Consider the following 22,059-nt stretch of genomic DNA (forward strand, 5'->3'; position numbering starts at 1 on the left):
GATATGTATGAGCAATATTTCAACTCATGATCTACATAGTCATGATAAGGGAATATTTTCTAGAGATGTTGCAAATATTGAAATTGAAATGAGTTTTCAAGTTTGATTCTTCACCTTCACTTCGTCGTTCGTTTGAGACGACAGACAAAGGGAGTAAGGGAGTTGGCATCTTAAGATCAAGGACACCGAACAATGCTTGGGATGAAAAGAACAGTATGATAAAAATGATAAAATACTTTGTACGGAATTACTTAATTATTTTTCTTTCTTTTAAAAATTGATTATAGTTTATTTTATTATTAAAATTTTGCAGAGTACGCTCTGCAAAATTATTGTAAACAAATAATCATAACAAAAAAAAAAATAAAACGGTGAACAGAAAGAAAAATTTCTTGACTGAAGAACAAAATTCTTGGCTCAAGAAAATTTTCGGGTGCCTGAAGGAAGACCGAAGTTGTGTTGGCCGAAGTAAAAATTTTTCTTTAAATTCTATTCTTGGTGGAAGTCATTTTTTCTTAATTCAAATTATCATAAATACTTGATACAATAAATTTTTATATTTGATCAAAATTTTAAGATACTTTAGCGAAGCATCGCCACCTACGTCAGCTGAGTAAAAAATTTCTCACCTTGAGAAAATTTTTCTCGAGAATATTTGATACCCATTTTATATTATTTTAGCGTGCAATTATACATATTGAATGAAAAAAAATGATGAAATATTATTTGATCTTCCCATTTGACATGTTAATCAATAAAAATATTAATGAAAATTTACTTCTATCTTTATATTTAATTTTTTGGAGCAAGAGAGAAATTTTCTCAAGACAAGAAAATTAACTTCTATCAAGAACTAAATTTTTTGGAGCAAGAAGCTGAATTTTTTCAAAACAACAAGATTTTCTTGACTTAAGGGGCATTCCATAGTGACTGGTGGGACATTTAACTCTGGAATTCCATCAATTATAAGCTATAATTATGTGACTTAAACTTATACTATAGTAAAATTTATCTTATAATATAGAAGAATAACTAATTAACAACATCCCTTTGTCAAAAACCTCCATTACTTTTTAAGTTTCTTGTAATTATCATTTGACTGAGTGTGACTGGTGGGACTAAGAAAAATCCTTCTCTCTTACCAAAGGTATACTTAAAGTCCAATTTCAGTTCGATCACCAAACTTTTAAAAAATACTTCCCTCTCAATACTAAATTTATCCTACAAACATTGAATATTATGAAGAATTAGACTGATTACCTACGTAGAAACAACCCGTGCAAAAAAAAGTTCTGATTCAAAATGATTTTAAGATTGAAATTCATATTTTGACACAAATATGAATTAGTTTTGAGATCAATCCAAATTTTAAATTTATTTGTAGATGCTTGTAGATGCTTCAGAATTTTAATAAAGACTTAAGAATAATTTATAAATAAAATTAATCCTAAATATTTTTAAGTCTTTAAATATTTTTAAGTCTGTGATCTCAAAACTAATTCATATTTGTGTCAAAATATGAATTTCAATCTTAAATTCATTTTGAATCAGAATTTTTTTTGCCCGGGAATTAAATAAATTTGTTTTTATTGTGACTGGTGGGACAAGTACAAAATGTCTACATCAAGTTGTTTATTAAATAGTATATTACACACCTAGGGAAGTAAAGTAAGAAATGTCTCAGATCACATGTTTGTTGACCTCGGCTTCGCCTCGGCCATGTGATCTGAGACATTTCTTACTTTACTTCCCTAGGTGTGTAATATACTATTATATTATTTCAACCTTAGAAACATTATTGTTTATATATTTAACTATAAATTATTTAGGATAATTAAAAAAAAACTAGTTAAAAAACACAAATAAAGGATTTAGCATACTGACAACACGATCTTGATAAACTTAGGTGTTAATTAATAACGAACATAAACAAAATTTGTTCTCAAAACTATAATAATAAATATGTTAGTTAATAACAAACATAAAATGAATTTGTTGTTAAAACTATTAAAACAAAACTATTAAAACAAAATTTGACCCGGATACAAGTTATTAAGAGAGAAAAATCGATTTTCTTATTGATTAAAAAAAATTTTCTTTACAAATTAGTAAAATATAGACTTTTAATAATAAATTAGGATTAAATTAGAATTAATTAGAGAAATTTTAGAATTTTAGTCATTTTCCTATTTCGAAGCAAGAGAAATTAATTTTGGAATAAGTGAAAATTCTTGTGTCAAAAAAAAAAATTTTTTTTACTCAAGAAAATAATTAAGAAGAAAAATATTTTCTTGGCTCAAGTGAATCTTTTTTTCTGTGTGCTACTTTGTCCAAATTTCTTTAAATAGTCTTTAAACCGTTGTTGGGTATGGACTGCAATTTTCAGTTCAAGGTTATATGCGCGAAGTGTATATAGTGCTTACAGCGCCTAAAATACACCCCCCCTCTCTTTGTAATTAAATAAAAATACTCCGAGAAAATTCTAAAAATTAAAAAAAGTAATTTTCTTCAGTTTCTTCCTAAGATTGAAGAAAAATAAGGCAAATTGAACACTTTTACATGCTTTTGCAAATTAAAAGCTCCCTTGTAAGAAATATTTATTTTAATAACATAAATATTCAGTAGATATTTTAAAATATATACTAAATAGATAATAATTATTTTAATAACATGAATATATGTATGTCATAATTTATTAAATGGTATATTATTACTTTAAGGTGTAAATAAAATGTTGACACGGGACAAGGTGATAAGGTTATTCAACAATAGATTCGTTGACCTTTACAATGTATACACCCTTGACGCACTAGCAATGTCATCGACATTCTCTCGCTAGCTTCATAAAGATATCCCGGGGAGAGGTGCAGTGAGATTCTTAGTCTTTGTCGCGCGTGTTCAACAAGCCATTGAACTCAACACTGAGGACAATACACTTTAGACTTAATGCACTGTCGTAATATTCAAGTAATACATTATATTATCTCTGATATTATCAATTGTGAAATTGTAAACGTACAAGATCTAATTTTTCAGATTGTCTTTACAAAAACACTATCATTTTATTTTTACTCGTTACATAAGACACACATAGAAGAATGTAGTACGGAGTACTAAACGGATTTAGTAATAAAATTTTTAGTCATTTATTTGGGAGGGAAAAAATATTTTTTACCCATCAATATTATTTGTAACAGTTTAATAAATCATATTGTTATTCTAAATAAACTAACAACCTTGCAGTCACTATGTATATAACTGCCATGACTTGAGCACTATAAATAAATAAAATTATGCTTTATTAAATAGAGACTTTTGTTAAATTGCACAGTACTTTCTTAAATATTGACGTTTTTAAAGATATAAGCTCATCCCGATGTTACACTCATCAAGAGCTTTCATTTGAGTACGCACATGCATTTTTGATATATTTTTCATATATAAATATATATAATATATAAAAATATATGAAATATATGAAAAATTGATGTGGGTACTTAAATGAAAGGTCTCGATGAGTGTAACATCGGGATGAGCTTATATCTTTAAAAATGGCAATAGTTGACAAGATACTATGTCATTTCTTAATTATTGATATTTTTAAAGATATAAGCTCATCCCGATGTCACACTCATCAAGAGCTTTCATTTGAGTACCCACATGCATTTTTGATATATTTTTCATATATAAATATATATAATATATAAAAATATATGAAATATATGAAAAATTGATGTGGGTACTTAAATGAAAGATCTCGATGAGTGTAACATCGGGATGAGCTTATATCTTTAAAAATGGCAATAGTTGACAAGATACAACGTCATTTCATAATTATTGACATTTTTTAAGATATGAATGCATTTCGATGTTACTCTCATCGGGACCTTTCATTTGAGTACCTACAGGGCATTTTTTATATATTTTGTATACATAATATTTGTGACATATATAAAATATATGAAAAATTGATGTGGGTACTCAAATGAAAGATCTCGATGAATTTAACATCGGAATGAGCTTATATCTTTAAAAATGGCAATAGTTGACAAGATACTATGTCATTTTTTAATTATTGATATTTCTAAAGATATAAGCTCATCCCGATGTCACACTCATCTAGAGCTTTTATTTGAGTACCAACATGCATTTTTTATATATATTTCTCATGTATACATTGTGACATGAGAAAATTTTCTAAAATTTGAAATTCCGAGTTTTAAAATTATTAGGTTGGCTAAGCTGAGGAAAAGCAGAGATTCGACGCGCCTGTGTCGCCCCAAGCAGCCTCCCGATCAGAATGACAAGCTCGAGGTAAAATTAGTAAAAGAAAACGCGCCGAATTTAAATTAAAAATTCAAATAAAAAGAATACCGGAATGAGTGTGAACTATTGTTGAATGCATGAGTGAGTGAGACTAGACTATAGCGATCAGACGACCCGCGAATTTCTACGAGCCATCGACGATCAACGTGACATCTGGCCGCGAGGATAGAACGACGAGAAAATTTGAACGGACCAATGACGACGGAGAGCGACCAACAACAAGTATGCGAGGCACCATCTGAACACGAGGCTGATCACTAATCGAAGTATCGACCAATCATCGATCGCAACGGAATACTGGACGCATCCCGGAATACAACGGCCGGCTAGAAGAAGCTGTGAGCTGATTGGATGCGAGTTTTTGGAACGAACCGAAAAGAAAAAAGAGCATGGGTTGCCGAGGAGGCAGCCATATTAGCAATGAATTCTGATCTGGACGCCGTACTGTACACTTCGTACAAATTGCGTACTTGAAAATTTCGCTTAGTTATTGTTAACGCTGATTGATTTTTTTTTATTGTTGCTAAGTTTTGATCCTTTGATTGTCGTTACATTTTGAGTAGCGCTAATTGTTGCCGAATTCAGCTTTACTACGTGGTGGAATTACTGTGTGAAGCCGAGTAACTCAACGTGGGGTTACGCCATCGCCGAGATCCCGCCGGAATTGCTGCCGCTGACCGCCAAAGTTTTCCAACCGTCACCGAGAGAGACCAGGATCGACCGAGACGATACTACAGCCACAGGGTGAGTCTGATCGCTTATTTTTGCGTATGAGTGTCATCACCACGGTATCAAGGAAAATTCGCTGATTAATTTATCTATTTTGTTGAGACATAGTGCCGTGACATTTGACTTTTTTTTTATTCGGATTAAGTTGTTCCGTGATTTTCTTCTGTGAGTAATTATTTTTTTTTGCCTATTAATTTTTGTTTATTTGACCGCCGTAATTGTTGGTTAATAAAAATTATACCCGTACATTACGTAGAGGAACTCGAGCTGAGAATTTGATTTTTGAACGTGGATTACGACGTGTTGACTCAAGGGATTAAGTGCATTCCTTGAGTACACGTGCGATACGTGTGTGTGACACTCATAAGCCGGTACCAACGTGTATAGTGTGGTTTATGTGTGTGTTAGTAACTATCGGTCCTCCTCTTACCTCGAGCTTCCGTATATTGATTTTTTTTTGTCGACAAGTAATTTATTTTTGTCAAATCTTGACGACTCAGACCGTTGAAAATTTCGATTGTTTTTTTTGTAATTTACTTTGCTGAATTTAAATAGTATTGTCGGATAAATTGACGGCATTTGCTGATTTATCGGAAATTCGAAATTTTTGAATTATTAAAAAAAAAACAGAGGCGAAAAATTCGACATCAGAATTAATTGCGCTGATTATTAATTTTGTTAATTTCGAAGTTGCTTTAATATTAAAATTGTCCAGCGGATAAATTCCGATTCTTTTACCTTATTTAATTTAATTGGCTACATTTAAATAATCCTTGTCGGATGACTTGGCGATTTTGTTTTTTTTATTATTGAAAATTCGAAGCTTTGAAACTATCAAAGCGTACGACATCTTAAAGAATTGAGTGATTAATTTTTTTTGGGTTGTTATTATTTTTATTTTTTTTATTTTTGTAATTTTTGTTTCTATTATCATTGAATTACTGCGGCAACCCGAACTGCCAGTCCGAATTTATGGACTAATTGTTTTGATAATTCATTTCTTGTGCGAAATTTAATTGCTACTTGTTAATAAAAATTATAAAACATTTACAATTTCGGTTTGTGGTTACTTGCGAGCTTTGACGAGCCAACCCGAGCGCTTTTGAATTACGTATCCTGTATTCGGTTGATTTTTTTTTATATTTGTTAAGAGCCTTACGGATTATTTACGATTGTTATTGAATAAATTGCCGACTGAATAATTAGTACGACTTCATTTTTTTTTGTTGTTGTTTTTGTCGTTACCGACCCGAATTATTTCGAAATCGCCGACTCTTGTTGTTTCTTTATTTGAATTGTCGTTATCCGAAATTCTACAACTCTCTTCGTCCTCGACCTGCCGCCTGACGACGATCACTTCTGATTCCGAACCGTGGAACGCGAGTTCCTGGCGCCCAACTGATACTACGAACCAGGTAAGCCAATTTTGGTGGACTTTTCCGGCTCTGTCGACGCCAGTGGCGGTGAAAAATCCATTATAAATTTTGGCGCCCAACGTGGGGCACACGAAGAGATCTCGACGCGTCGCGACTAAATTGCGTAGTCAAATTTTATTTTTTTTTTTTGTTCTGTCTCGTTTGTCACGGTTAAATTAATAAGTCGAAATGAGTTCAGACGACGAAGTCGGGGAAGAACCGACCCAAATACACGGACGGGACCGCGCAAACGACGATGTTGGTCCCACTGATCCACCACCCCGACAGAGTCCTATCCCGCCGGCTCGATCATTAACGCCACCTCCGGGTAGCTCGAGGCAATGCCCTCCCCGAACTGAAACCGACACTATTGTGACCGAGCGACGACGACTTACGGCTGAACGACTTCGACTTCAGGCCGAAGTCACCGAATTAGAGCGCCAGACGCGAGAATTAAGCGCTCTGGAGCAGACGATGCGCACAGTTGACCAAACTGGGTCAATTTCAACAAATCGAACCATAAATGAGTCGGACGAATGGGTTTACGCACTTAATGCGCTACAGGTTAGCGAAATGCTTGTGACCCTCAATGCGAACCCCCTCGGGTCATCTGACGTACTGCGCGACCGACTCTTACGTGCGTTAAAACGCAATATCGACCCAGACACGATCTGGACCCTCGAAGACCAGCCGATTACGCGATTTTCGAGTGAAATCGCCGACAAAGGGGCACATCACCGTATTGATTTGCCGCCTTACTGCTCGGGAGCAGCGACAACGACAATGACGACCACCACGACGATTACAACGATGGCAAGCCGTATATTATCGATCGACACGACACCTACGAGTACTGAGAAGTACTTATTGACTGAATCGCGACCCCGCATGTCGACGGGCCTGCCACATGGGCGCACGCGACCCATTCCGAGCCCACGAACCATGCGAAGTCCGACGCATGTACGATTCCCGCCCACTGCGAACTCCACGATGAGTCAGGTGAATCATCAGGCTCATCAACCTGGATGTTCCCCTATCCCGGGAGACAATCATGAAACAGACAGTCGTAATGGTCTTTCGCGTACTGGGAGTGCTCATTATCAGCCTGCCATGTACGAACGAGTGTCCAAATGGAACTTGAAGTTCTCGGGACAAGACTCGTCAAGACTTGAACCGTTTTTGCGACGCCTGGAGGAATGCCAGGTGACCTGTGGTCTTAATGACGCCGATGTATTGGCTGTTATGCCATTAGTCCTCACAGGAGCAGCCAAGACGTGGTGGACCCATATGAAAGGGGCCATTGACTCGTACGATGTCTTGTGTAACGCTCTTCGTGAACGTTTTGGCGAACCCGACCTCGAATGCCGTCTTCTAGGCGAGGTCGTGAATCGTACCCAGGGTCCTCTGGAGTCAGGTTTGGATTACCTGGACTCCATCCTGGCGATGTGGGCACTGGTAAATGAGCCTTTGCCGTTACGCCTCCAACTGAACTTCGCGTTCAACAATCTTCGTTCGGAGTATCACGCCGTGATACATCGTGAAGATTTTACGACGTTTGGCGAGCTTTATCGACTTGTTCGCGACTTTGATCGACCCCGACGTCGTATGCAGCCTCGTATCCCGGTTTCGCCAAACGAGAGCGTAATGCCGGAGCTGGCGTATCAACCAGATCGGTATACGTCACGCGTTCCAATTAAGACGACTAAACCGCAAGTGGCGGCCATTGATGACGCTTCGTCACCGTCGAAACCACCGAAATCGCCACGTTCGTCCCGTAAGGCGAGGAAACAGTCTCCAACGCCGGTTGTTCAGCAACAACCTGTAGCACAGGCCCCGCCATCGCAGCCTGTGGCTGCTTTGAATGCGTCGGCGACCACTTTCGTGCCACGTGACAGAACTGGGCAACCTCGACCATTCTCGATCAACCCTGCTCTACGAGGGTGCTGTTTCAATTGTGGCCAACCAGGTCACTTACGAACAGCCTGTCCGAGCCCGCCCCGAACCGGTTACTGCTGGACTTGTGGTTCAGCAGATTGTACGACAGTGGGGTGCCCTGGTTGCACCCGCTGGCAACAACGTCGGGCTGCGTCGCCGGGAAACGCTCCCCGGGGACAGCAGTAAACGATCCACCGCTGGTCTCCGTCGAAATTGGGATCGAAATTCCGGTTAAAGAGGTTGCCGCTGCGGCTGCTTTGCCTCTACCGGACATCTTCGACATCGATATCGAGCCTTTCGGCCCGACGAACCAGATTTCCGACTCGAAAAACCCCGAACCCTACGTACATCGACCCGTAATCGACCCGAACGATCATTTACGACCATTACATCAATGCAATGTATGCGCATCGACCGAACAGCTATGGCGCTGTCGGCAGTGTAAGAACGCATATTATTGCTCGAAAGAACACCAAGCCGAGGATTGGCCTGTTCACCATTTCATTTGTGCACCGCCCGACGAAACGAACCCGAACTGAATCGAACTCGAATCCGAACCGAATCGAACCGAACCGACCCGAATTTCGAACCTTTCGACCCAAAACGAACCCGAACTGAATCGAACTCGAATCCGAACCGAATCGAACCCGAACCGACCCGAATTTCGAACCTTTCGACCCGAACTGAATCCGAACCGAAGCGAACCGACCCGAAATCGAACCTTTCGACCCAACTTTACGACCTGGTAACCGATAATTTGGAACAAAGTTTCGAACGCCAAGCCCGCTATTATAATCGTCATCATCGAGATGAGCGCTTCGCCGTCGGAGATGTAGGCCGAGTAAAACAAAACGTGTGTCCCGAGGTGCCGATCGTTTCTCGTCAAAACTCGCGCGTAAATATTCCGAAGAGACGTGTACTGTGGCTAATGTAATCACCTGTCGTTTACGAATTAATTGACCAAAATGGTCGACCAACTGGTCGCCAACATGTTAAAGCGTTGCGACTCGTACGTGCACCTGTAAACGCCGCCGAATCAGACGATTGAAATTGAAGCTCGAGGACTCCCTGTATTTGTATTATCGGGCATGTTCTATGTGTGTGATTGTACCCATTGCAGGAGGTCCAACTACGAAGCCAGGCTGGACGCCCAGCTCGCCTCTGTGCTCACTGCAGCCAACGAGAGTTCTACTTCGAGGAATGCTCTCGATGTAAGCCCACCATAATTGGTTTGCCGCCTCGAGTCGGCGATTTCCGTCACGGACGCCACTAGCCACTACGCCACTAGCCATTGCCGAATAGGCGTTGGTAGCTGATACGTCGGCCGAAGATGTTTATTTTCGTTTGTTTTTGTGTCATTTTTTTTTAATTAGTTTTTTGATATACGCCGTTGCGTTTTACCGTCGCCGAGCGACGCCTGATCTCAGCCGCCCAAGAAGGGGGCAAGTACTGAGTTTTTTTTTATTATTATTACGCCGTTGCGTTCTTTTGTGCTCGATAGTCGCTGCCGCGACTTGCTATTAGTAATTTAAGTGAACGTGCCGCAGAGCGGAGTAACTATATTGTATTTTGATAATAAATTTGTTCGTTATTGTATAATTTCGATCCTTATTTGTTGCAACCTAACCTTTACCTCAGGTGGTGGGACCAATGGTACCGATTAAGCGACCCTTGTGGCTCCCAGTCGACGTCTGGGGGAGGGTGTTGTGACATGAGAAAATTTTCTAAAATTTGAAATTCCGAGTTTTAAAATTATTAGGTTGGCTAAGCTGAGGAAAAGCAGAGATTCGACGCGCCTGTGTCGCCCCAAGCAGCCTCCCGATCAGAATGACAAGCTCGAGGTAAAATTAGTAAAAGAAAACGCGCCGAATTTAAATTAAAAATTCAAATAAAAAGAATACCGGAATGAGTGTGAACTATTGTTGAATGCATGAGTGAGTGAGACTAGACTATAGCGATCAGACGACCCGCGAATTTCTACGAGCCATCGACGATCAACGTGACATCTGGCCGCGAGGATAGAACGACGAGAAAATTTGAACGGACCAATGACGACGGAGAGCGACCAACAACAAGTATGCGAGGCACCATCTGAACACGAGGCTGATCACTAATCGAAGTATCGACCAATCATCGATCGCAACGGAATACTGGACGCATTCCGGAATACAACGGCCGGCTAGAAGAAGCTGTGAGCTGATTGGATGCGAGTTTTTGGAACGAACCGAAAAAAAAAGAGCATGGGTTGCCGAGGAGGCAGCGATATTAGCAATGAATTCTGATCTGGACGCCGTACTGTACACTTCGTACAAATTGCGTACTTGAAAATTTCGCTTAGTTATTGTTAACGCTGATTGATTTTTTTTTATTGTTGCTAAGTTTTGATCCTTTGATTGTCGTTACATTTTGAGTAGCGCTAATTGTTGCCGAATTCAGCTTTACTACGTGGTGGAATTACTGTGTGAAGCCGAGTAACTCAACGTGGGGTTACGCCATCGCCGAGATCCCGCCGGAATTGCTGCCGCTGACCGCCAAAGTTTTCCAACCGTCACCGAGAGAGACCAGGATCGACCGAGACGATACTACAGCCACAGGGTGAGTCTGATCGCTTATTTTTGCGTATGAGTGTCATCACCACGGTATCAAGGAAAATTCGCTGATTAATTTATCTATTTTGTTGAGACATAGTGCCGTGACATTTGACTTTTTTTTTATTCGGATTAAGTTGTTCCGTGATTTTCTTCTGTGAGTAATTATTTTTTTTGCCTATTAATTTTTGTTTATTTGACCGCCGTAATTGTTGGTTAATAAAAATTATACCCGTACATTACGTAGAGGAACTCGAGCTGAGAATTTGATTTTTGAACGTGGATTACGACGTGTTGACTCAAGGGATTAAGTGCATTCCTTGAGTACACGTGCGATACGTGTGTGTGACACTCATAAGCCGGTACCAACGTGTATAGTGTGGTTTATGTGTGTGTTAGTAACTATCGGTCCTCCTCTTACCTCGAGCTTCCGTATATTGATTTTTTTTTGTCGACAAGTAATTTATTTTTGTCAAATCTTGACGACTCAGACCGTTGAAAATTTCGATTGTTTTTTTTTGTAATTTACTTTGCTGAATTTAAATAGTATTGTCGGATAAATTGACGGCATTTGCTGATTTATCGGAAATTCGAAATTTTTGAATTATTAAAAAAAAAAAAACAGAGGCGAAAAATTCGACATCAGAATTAATTGCGCTGATTATTAATTTTGTTAATTTCGAAGTTGCTTTAATATTAAAATTGTCCAGCGGATAAATTCCGATTCTTTTACCTTATTTAATTTAATTGGCTACATTTAAATAATCCTTGTCGGATGACTTGGCGATTTTGTTTTTTTTATTATTGAAAATTCGAAGCTTTGAAACTATCAAAGCGTACGACATCTTAAAGAATTGAGTGATTAATTTTTTTTGGGTTGTTATTATTTTTATTTTTTTTATTTTTGTAATTTTTGTTTCTATTATCATTGAATTACTGCGGCAACCCGAACTGCCAGTCCGAATTTATGGACTAATTGTTTTGATAATTCATTTCTTGTGCGAAATTTAATTGCTACTTGTTAATAAAAATTATAAAACATTTACAATTTCGGTTTGTGGTTACTTGCGAGCTTTGACGAGCCAACCCGAGCGCTTTTGAATTACGTATCCTGTATTCGGTTGATTTTTTTTTATATTTGTTAAGAGCCTTACGGATTATTTACGATTGTTATTGAATAAATTGCCGACTGAATAATTAGTACGACTTCATTTTTTTTTGTTGTTGTTTTTGTCGTTACCGACCCGAATTATTTCGAAATCGCCGACTCTTGTTGTTTCTTTATTTGAATTGTCGTTATCCGAAATTCTACAACTCTCTTCGTCCTCGACCTGCCGCCTGACGACGATCACTTCTGATTCCGAACCGTGGAACGCGAGTTCCTGGCGCCCAACTGATACTACGAACCAGGTAAGCCAATTTTGGTGGACTTTTCCGGCTCTGTCGACGCCAGTGGCGGTGAAAAATCCATTATAACATATATTATATATATATATAAATATATGAAATATATGAAAAATTGATGTGGGTACTCAAATGAAAGATCTCGATGAGTATAACATCGGAATGAGCTTATATCTTTAAAAATGGCAATAGTTGACAAGATACTATGTCATTTCTTAATTATTGATATTTTTAAAGATATAAGCTCATCCCGATGTCACACTCATCTAGAGCTTTCATTTGAAAACCAACATGCATTTCTTATATATATTTCTCATGTATACATATATTATATATATAAATATATGAAAAATTGATGTGGGTACTCAAATGAAAGATCTCGATGAGTATAACATCGGAATGATCTTATATCTTTAAAAATGTCAACAGTTGACGAGGTACAATATCATTTCTTAATTATTCATATTTTTAAGGATATAAGCTCATCCCGATGTCACACTCATCAAGAGCTTTCATCTGAGTACCCACATGCATTTTGATATATTTTTCACTCATACATATATATAATATATATACATATATAAATATATGAAGAATTGATGTGATTACTCAAATGAAAGATCTCGATGAGTGTAACATCGGGATGAGGTTATGTCTTTAAAAATGTCAATAGCTGACAAGATTCAATGTCATTTCTTAGTTATGTATTTGGAGATAGGACATTTTCGAATGCAGCCTTAAAACTTGTTAATTTTTGGTAAAGCTAGTTAAAATAAAACAACAGTAGTTTTCTGATCAATAAACACACAATTTATTTAATTAAATTCTAAATTACCAACTCCATGAATACAAAACATTGGAATTTTATAAATAAAAGTAATAATGTTACAATACGTTATCGGTAGTAACCCAATATTTACAATAATGTGGTTTATATTAATACCTAATACAGAATCTATCTTATAGGACAAAAAAATTTCATGTGCACAATGACGCACACCAAGTACGTTCCGATATTATTTCTTTTAATGTAATTTTTAAATTTACAATAAATTCATTTTTAATTTCCGAAAATTATATACAATCATATCGGTTACTTGGATTTTTTATTTTTATTTTATATCTTTTTGTAAATTAAAAAAAAAAAATTTTTTTTATAATCTTGAGGACGTAGACTTGGCGCGATTTTTTTTTACAGTGGAACTGTTTTTGTTCGAATATTATTATTCAGCTTGATTTTTGGAGATTTATCAAACTTTTAAAAACACACATACTCCCATTTAGCTTATTTTATTTTTCAGTGGAGTTAAGTTGAAATTTTTAAATTTGTCTATTATTGACATGTCAAAAACTTGTTTTATTTCAAATTTTATCAATGTCTCAAATAAAAAATTATAATTTAATGAGATCATTTTCTTTACAATACTTTATATTTTAACTTCAAATTATTCAATTTAATTATTTTGAGTAAAAAAGTAAGATAATACGCTAAATTTACCTATTAATGGTGCTTATTACCTTATTACCAGAATTAGTTAAAAAATGAATTTCTTTAATACCAATAAACAATTTATTGAGTAGCAATAAATAATTTTTTAAATACTACTAAATATTTATTGGATGAAAATGAATGGGCTTAATAAATTATTAAGTAACTTTTACTAAGTATTTGGTAATTAAAGGTTTATTACTCAATCATTTAGTAACTATTGCTTAATCTTATTGAATAAAACCAAATCCTTCCATCACTGCAAATTAAAATTTAAAAAAAATCCTCTACATAGTTCTTAATAGAAAAAAATTTTTAAGTAAAACGAACAAAAATTATCTTTTTAAGTAGATTATTAAAAAACAAAAAATAATAAAATTTGCAGATTGAATCCAAAGAAAAGTTCTTGAACCAAGGAAATGATTTTGAAGAAGTTCATTGTTTTGAATCAAGACGAAAAATTCATAAATCAAGTTAAATTTACTTGAGAAAATTTTTTGAGCTCAAGAATTTTTCTTTTTGAATCAAGAAAAAATCCGGTTGCTCTCGCAGGATTGCATCGTGTTGCAGCACCTATGAATTTTTTTCCGTGTAGATTTGCACATTGCAACTTCAGCCAGGCATTCTAATTTGCGATTGATCTCACTGCGTCAAATAAATGATGTAATTTTTAAAAAAATGAAATAAAATTTTTATGTGGTAAATTTAATCCAGTCAAACATACTTACGGTCAAGACATCGCGATTGATAAAACTTACACTGATAGAAGGATTTGTTTATAGTTAAAAATATTTGTTAATATTTAACAAATTATTTATTAGAGACCACTTTTTAGTCCTTAACAAATATTTCTTAGTATTTAAAAAGATTTATTAATATTTAATAGATGAATATCTGATTTATTAAATACAAACAAATCATTTTAAATACTAAGAAATATTTGTTTGATACTAAAAAATGGTCTCTAATAAATGATTTGTTAACTATTAACAAATATTTTTTTAATACAAATAAATCCTTCTATCAGTGTGTAAATTTTTAGTAACGCAGAAAGCTGAAAAAAATATAGTTATAATAAAATAACAATAATTTCAAATAAATTAATACACAATTTATTTAGTTCAATTTCCAATTACCAACTCCGTGAATACAAAACATTTTAATTTTATAAATGAAAATAATGATATTACAATTAACAGTAGTAACTTAATATTTACAATAATGTGGTTTATATTAATACACAATGCAAAATAATGGGAATAAATAAATGCTAAGGTAATCATTTCTTTGCTATTCGTTATTATTAACTACAAAAACAATTATTTGGTTTTGTTTACAAAAGTAAATATATTATAAATAAAAAGCCTGAAGAAAATTTTTAAAGTCTTGATAGTTAAAATATTCAACTATCATAAGAATCAATTCATATGGCAAAGGGATAGCTTTAGAGAGATTTTCTACTCTTTCTAATGCTTCTAACTGCTCAACTTTTTTTGAAGTTTTTTCTATTCTAATCGATATTTGTTTCCGGAAGAAAAAATAATCAGCATTAAAAGATCCCATAGAATAAGAAGGAAAATTAGGGTTATCCCTGAATTCCATGGTAAAGGAAGGAAGATTAGGGTTTGGGAAGGTATTTTCGAACGCGTCTATTAAGGATTTATTTTTCACCATCAAACGTAATTGTTTCTCATCAAAACACGACATTATGAAGTTATAATACGTAATACTTTTATCATCATACTTAAGCACTTTACTTTTTAACTCTCCTTGAATAATATTTTTTTCGTAGGCATGTGTTAGCTCCCTCAAATTTATGTCTTCAGCAATTAACATGTCCATCGATATTTTTTCTTCTTTAGGAACGAATAAACCAAACGTACGTCTAAAAATAAGGTCTTTTAGAATCAACTTGATACTGATCCTTTTTATATTAATACTGAATTCTGTCTGTGGAGTTTGAAGTGGACGTAATGCGTGATGCAAAGCCGTTGATTTTGAAGTATTGTCATGATAAGGCAACAATCGATCCAGTGTAAGTGGAAAATGAATGCGAGCCGCTATATTGATCAATAGAGTATTTGGATCATCATTTATAGTTGCGTTAACATCAGCACCGGCATCAAGTAAATCACGAATCAAAATAGCGCTAAACCAATCATCCATCACTTTGTTGCCTTTATTAAAGTATCGATCATTTTCTAAAATTTTTGGATGTAATTTATAGTGCGTAGCAGAATAACCATCACTGTCACGGGCGTTTATCCATTCATGATCTTGTATATTTTCTATAAGTGTAGATGCGATGTTGTTCTCCTCTTCAATGGCATACATCAACAGTGTTTTATTTTTTCGACACGTAACTTTATAATTTGCTTTGCTTTTGATCAATGATAATACAAGCGAATAATGATGACCATATAGGACTGAAAAAGTTAATAAAGTCATCTTATTCCCAAAATCATTGCGCCACCTTTTCTTTTTAATGTATTTTTCAAAAAGTTGTTGTTCTATTTCAGCATTAACGTTGGCACCAGCTTTTAACAAAATATTTATAAGCGCCTCACATTTGAATAAACACGCAAAGTGAATAGGTTGAGATCCATCGTCAGCAACAGCATTTACATTTGCATGGTAGTTTTCAACTAATATTTCTACCAATTTTTTATCGCTACCCATACAAGCCATATGCAATGCTGTGTATCCAGCAAAAGGTCCAGTCGTTTCTATAGGTTCATTATTAATTATTTTATCTTCAAGAAATGAGCTAATACGTCCGATTAGATGATTTGAAATAGCTTCAAACACTGCTGAGCTATATTTACAAATTGCAGCATGCATATTATCTTCATCCATTGTTTGCAATTACAATTTTTTTCAATTAGTGTAATAATTAAAGAGTGAGAGTCGTTATTCACTATAGTAACCACTAAAAATCACTTTTTTTAATAATGAATTATAAATTTTTGATTTTTTACTCTTTTACACTACACGGGAAAAAAAACCAAAACAGAATTATTTTGTTACTAATCCATATTATTAAAAATATATGAGGCCAATTAAGTTCCCAATTTATTTATTTAAGGAAATAGGTTTTTTTTTTTTTTTTTTTTTTTGTCAAATTGAATTTCGTTAGAACAGTTTTGTATTTATGGTTTTTCAAAATTCATTTGCAGTGACTGTTAATTTAATTCATTAGTTGAATATATTGTGATAAGCGATAAGTTATCGGAGTACATTAAAAAGACCCCATTTAACACAAAATAAAATTTGTTTTCATTTATTTATCTTTTCTTGTGCATATACGGTAGTGATTTTATGTCCAATATTTATTGATTTAATTAAGAAAATAAGATAATTTTGTGACGACCATATTTTTATTTTACAAATAATTTTTATTTGTAATGTAAGTTCTATTATTATTTTATTTCTATTATAATACTATTCTTATTTGTCATTTACAATTATTGTTGGCAATGTAAATTCCTTCTGCCGCATGTATTTATTAAATTTTCAATGCTAAATCGTAAAAAAAAATTTTTAAGCAGACTTCCAAAAATTTGTTATAGTCTCAGAAGGATCCTGTAGAGTTGTGAGAGGTAAATAACGTTTAGCTCTCAGAGCTCAACGATGTAGAGTTGCAGAAGCCAAACGGTATTGTTACTATAAAAATACGTTAACTTACTGGAATTTTTTATATACAACTAACTAACTACTATAGAGTTCCTATAGCAAAATTTTTTTCTCCGTGTATTTTTCGGTGTATTTAATCTTATGCCACGCCGGAGTCCAATATATCAATGAAATCACTAAAAAATAACCAAAATACAGTTAGATTTTACTATTAAGTTATTTATGTGTAGAAAGTTCTTAGTTCTGAGAGTTATTTAAATATGGTTGCAATGATTTCAACAATTTATTAATTTTAAGTCTTGTCGATAAAAATTTAAGGACTATCCAACAACACAATTTTTATACTTTCACTCGATAATTTCGGAATGGATAAATGTTGCACTAAACAATTTCTTGAAAATATCGTGAATTATAACACATGGGTAGGATGTAACTAACACTGTGCACAGAGCTACAATAACTTTTGAGATGAAAATTAAAATATACATAATTTGTTATAGAGACCGTGTTTTAACTGTAAAGGCGGCACTTTAGCCGAAACTCGGGCGCTCTTATGTAGAAAATATGTACAGAATGGAAAAAAATAAGGTATAGTTTTCAACCATTAAGGAGGTCCTTTCGCCGCCAATGTAAAATAAAAAATATTAGATTATGAGTAAATTTAATTTTTTTCTAATAGTTAAGGTCCTTATTTATCTTATAGTGAGGTTTAAATTATACTTTACCGGACAAATTTTTGAAAAAATAAAATTTTTAAATGTTAGTATTTGTTGAGAGTCTTACGAGAAAATCAGACGTTTGCAGTATTTCTCGAATTATACTATCAGTCATGGATTAGATGAAGTAAAAAAACACTAAAAATCAGATTTTCGAAATATTCAGGTTTCTTTTTTTGCAATAAAATATATCAGTTACCGAGATATTTATTGAGAAATTAATATTTAAAAATCACAAAAAATTCTCAAGTTACCTACAATAAAATGGAGTCAAAAGATTTGGCAACGTTGCGTAGCGCGCGAGCTTCAGACCATTCATTAAATTCAAACTAAACTTTAACGCGCTTATGTTTTTCATGCATACTTATTAGTTAATTTATTGTTAACAAATTTTCATAATTCATAATTGAAAAATAAAACAATAATTAAAAAATACTAGCATTCCTGCCATGAGACATTAGAATGTTATGGTTTTGTGACTAAACATTTTTAATTAATTTATTTATTTACACTGACTGCAAAAAGTTAAACACGGTTAAGGTTATATTGTGCAAATAAAAATGTAAACAACCGAAATAAAGCGTTGCCAAATCACGGACAGGTTACTAACAGCTGATTTACAACAGTCAAATTAATTTTTGTATTTAACTATTTTTTTTTTAATTTACAAAATTTCAACGATTAATGCCTCATATACTATTTATTTTTGAATTTTAGGAATTTTTATGGGTTTTGTATTTTAACCCTTCGTTGGTCGCGCTATGAGCGATTCCCCGCTTTTTTTTTTCAATTCGTTATAAAAAAAAAAATAATTTTTTCCAGCCTTAAAAAATTTAGCTATTCCTTCTTCAATTCATTTAGCATGCACCTAAACAGTTTTTAAAGTTGTAGGTATTTTTATTAATTAGATATTAAATAATAAATGTCGTAAGAACATGGAATCGCGGCGATTCCCCGTAAGCGCGACCAAACCCGACCATGAAATTTTATTCGCAGCATTGCCAATTATATGAAACTTGAATAAATAAAAACAATATGGCCGTCATCAGCTGTTATAGTTGTTATGCGCATGTCCCATAAAGTTATTTATTTAATTTATTTGTGCAATGTTATTGTAAGTAATTTTAATATAAAAATAAAAATATAAATAAATAAATATAAATATAAATATAAATAAATAAATATCATTACGTGGATTGGATCACAAGAATAATAATATTACTACTGTGACTACAAAAGTATTTAATACTTTACTCATCAAAGCATTAAACCGGTACGTATTTTTTTCTCTGATAAAATATTTGAATATAACGTTTATGATTAAAATTAAAGTCACGATACTACATTACAATTAAATATTCAATAATTTAATTAAAATTGATTTAGCAGATATTTGATAATTTTAAGAATTCTTTTAATAAATAAATTGAGTCAAAAAATTGACATGTAGAAATTTTTAATAAATAAAAAAAGCAATTTTTTGAAAATAATTTTTCGGAACAAATTAATTTTTATTTCATACCAACTCAAATTTTACCGCGCTTACTTAAAAGTATACTTGGCAACACTGTAAGAAAATTAACATTGCGGCGATTCCCTAACCACGCGACCAATGAAGGCGGGCAGTGAAGCGCGACCAACGAAGGGTTAATTTATTGAAAATTTACTACTACAGTTGTTATGACTCAACTGGAGCGAAAGGACTTCCTTAAATAATAACAAAAATATTTGCGGTCAGAATGATTCGAAAGGCAAAAAACTCTTCTTCCACGGAAAAATACTATTCTTTTGTAGAAAAGTTTAAAATTTCACCGGCAAATTTTTGTCTTGCTCGTTAGAGGATTTTTTTGTACAACCTTTTACACAAAACGACTTTATTGATAAAAACATTGTAAATTATTAAAAAAATTTATCTTGATAAAGAATATTAATAATATTCTGAATAAAAGATTAATAATACTCTCCATAGTTGCAGAATATTTTACTTTTATTGAAATTCATAAAATCTATCTTGTAGGACTTAAAAAAATTTGATGTACACAATGTGCACGCACACCGAGTACGTTCCAAAATTGTTTCTTTTAATTTTTAAATTTACAACAAATTTTTTTTTAATTTCCGAAAATTATATACAATCATATCGGTTACTTGGATTTTTTATTTTTATTTTATATCTTTTTGTAAATTAAAAAAAAATTTTTTTTTCATAGTCTTGAGGACGTAGACTTGGCGTGATTTTTCAACAGTGAAACTGTTTTTGTTCGAATTTTATTATTTAGCTTGATTTTTGGAGATTTATCAAACTTTTAAAAACACACATAAGGTAAAAGCCCCAATTATTGACGGGGGTCTAAATATTGACACCCTAAATTATCTTTAAATATATTAAATTATCTGTAATAAGAATAACGATCAAATAAATTTTTATTAAATTCTAATTAATTAAAAAATCGAAAAAAATCACTTTCAGTTCAAAATATTAAATATTAATTATTAAAAAAAAATAAAGTTAGCACCAGTTCATCAAATCAGCTTACGAGCGTCTATTTTCTTAACAACTTTGGTTAGAAAAGCATTTTTTTTAACTGCCGAGTTTAAATTAATTTTTTCATGTAATTATATGATCTATTTTTTTTTAATTAACAATATATGAAATATTTATAAAATTAAATAATCGAAATTAATTGTATGCTTTATGATATTTAAATAATGGGAGTCAATAACTAGTTCATAATTTTTATGGTGAATCCCATATTGACAGCCAGTCGACAGCGCTATGGCGCCTTTTTTTTTTAAGTATAAAATACGTTATATACGCGATTATATACAAGGCTTTTAACTGTCAAATAACTCGGCGTGTTTTAGTGCTAAATAAGTTTTTAAATAAATTGTTATATTTTTCATAATAATTATTCATTCATAGAAATTACTATTAACTAACTTTAATAATATTGATTACTTTATACCAAGTTTTTGATAAATAACAATATAACCAAATGATTCGACGAATGTGCAGTAGGTGCGTCAATAATTGGGGTTGCGGTACGTCAATATTTAGATCAATCAGTTTTTTAACCCGTCAATAATTGGTGTATCCAGATTATCTATTTAATTATTTAAAATTAATTAGTAAATATCACTGATTATCATTTTAAAAAAAAAAATTGATTAGTTAAAACATTACTTAAGACATTACCACAAACAAAATTCAAAGATATTTATGTTTGATTGCTTAAAAAAAATCAAATCATAACTTTGTCTCTTATAGCGTCAATAATTGGGGCTTTTACCTTACTCCCATTTAGCTTATGTTATTTTTCAGTGGAGTTAAGTGGAAATTTTCAAATTTGTCTATTATTGATATGTTAAAAACTTGTTTTATTTTAAATTTTATGAATGTCTCAAATGAAAAATTATAATTTGATGAGATTATTTTCTTTATAATACCTTATATTTTTACTTCAAATTATTTTTATTAATTATTTTGATTCATTTTGAGAAAAAAAGTTAGATTATACGCTAAAATGACCTATTAATGGTACTTATTAAAAAAATTCGTTAATAAATGAATTTCTTCAATACCCATAAACAATTTATTAAGTGGCTTTGATAAATTTTTGAGTAACTATTACTAAGTATTTGGTAATTAAAGGTTTATTACTCAATCATTTGGTAACTATTGCTTAATCTTATTGAATAGAACTAAATCCTTCCATCAGTGCAAATTAAAATTTGAAAAAAATTCTCTGCATAGTTCTTAATAGAAAAAAATTTTTACGTAAAACAAACAAAAATTATCTTTTTAAATAGATTATTAAAAAATA

This window comes from Cotesia glomerata, linkage group LG8 (assembly GCF_020080835.1).
Source record: "Cotesia glomerata isolate CgM1 linkage group LG8, MPM_Cglom_v2.3, whole genome shotgun sequence".
In the NCBI taxonomy this organism is placed as follows: Eukaryota; Metazoa; Arthropoda; class Insecta; order Hymenoptera; family Braconidae; genus Cotesia; species Cotesia glomerata.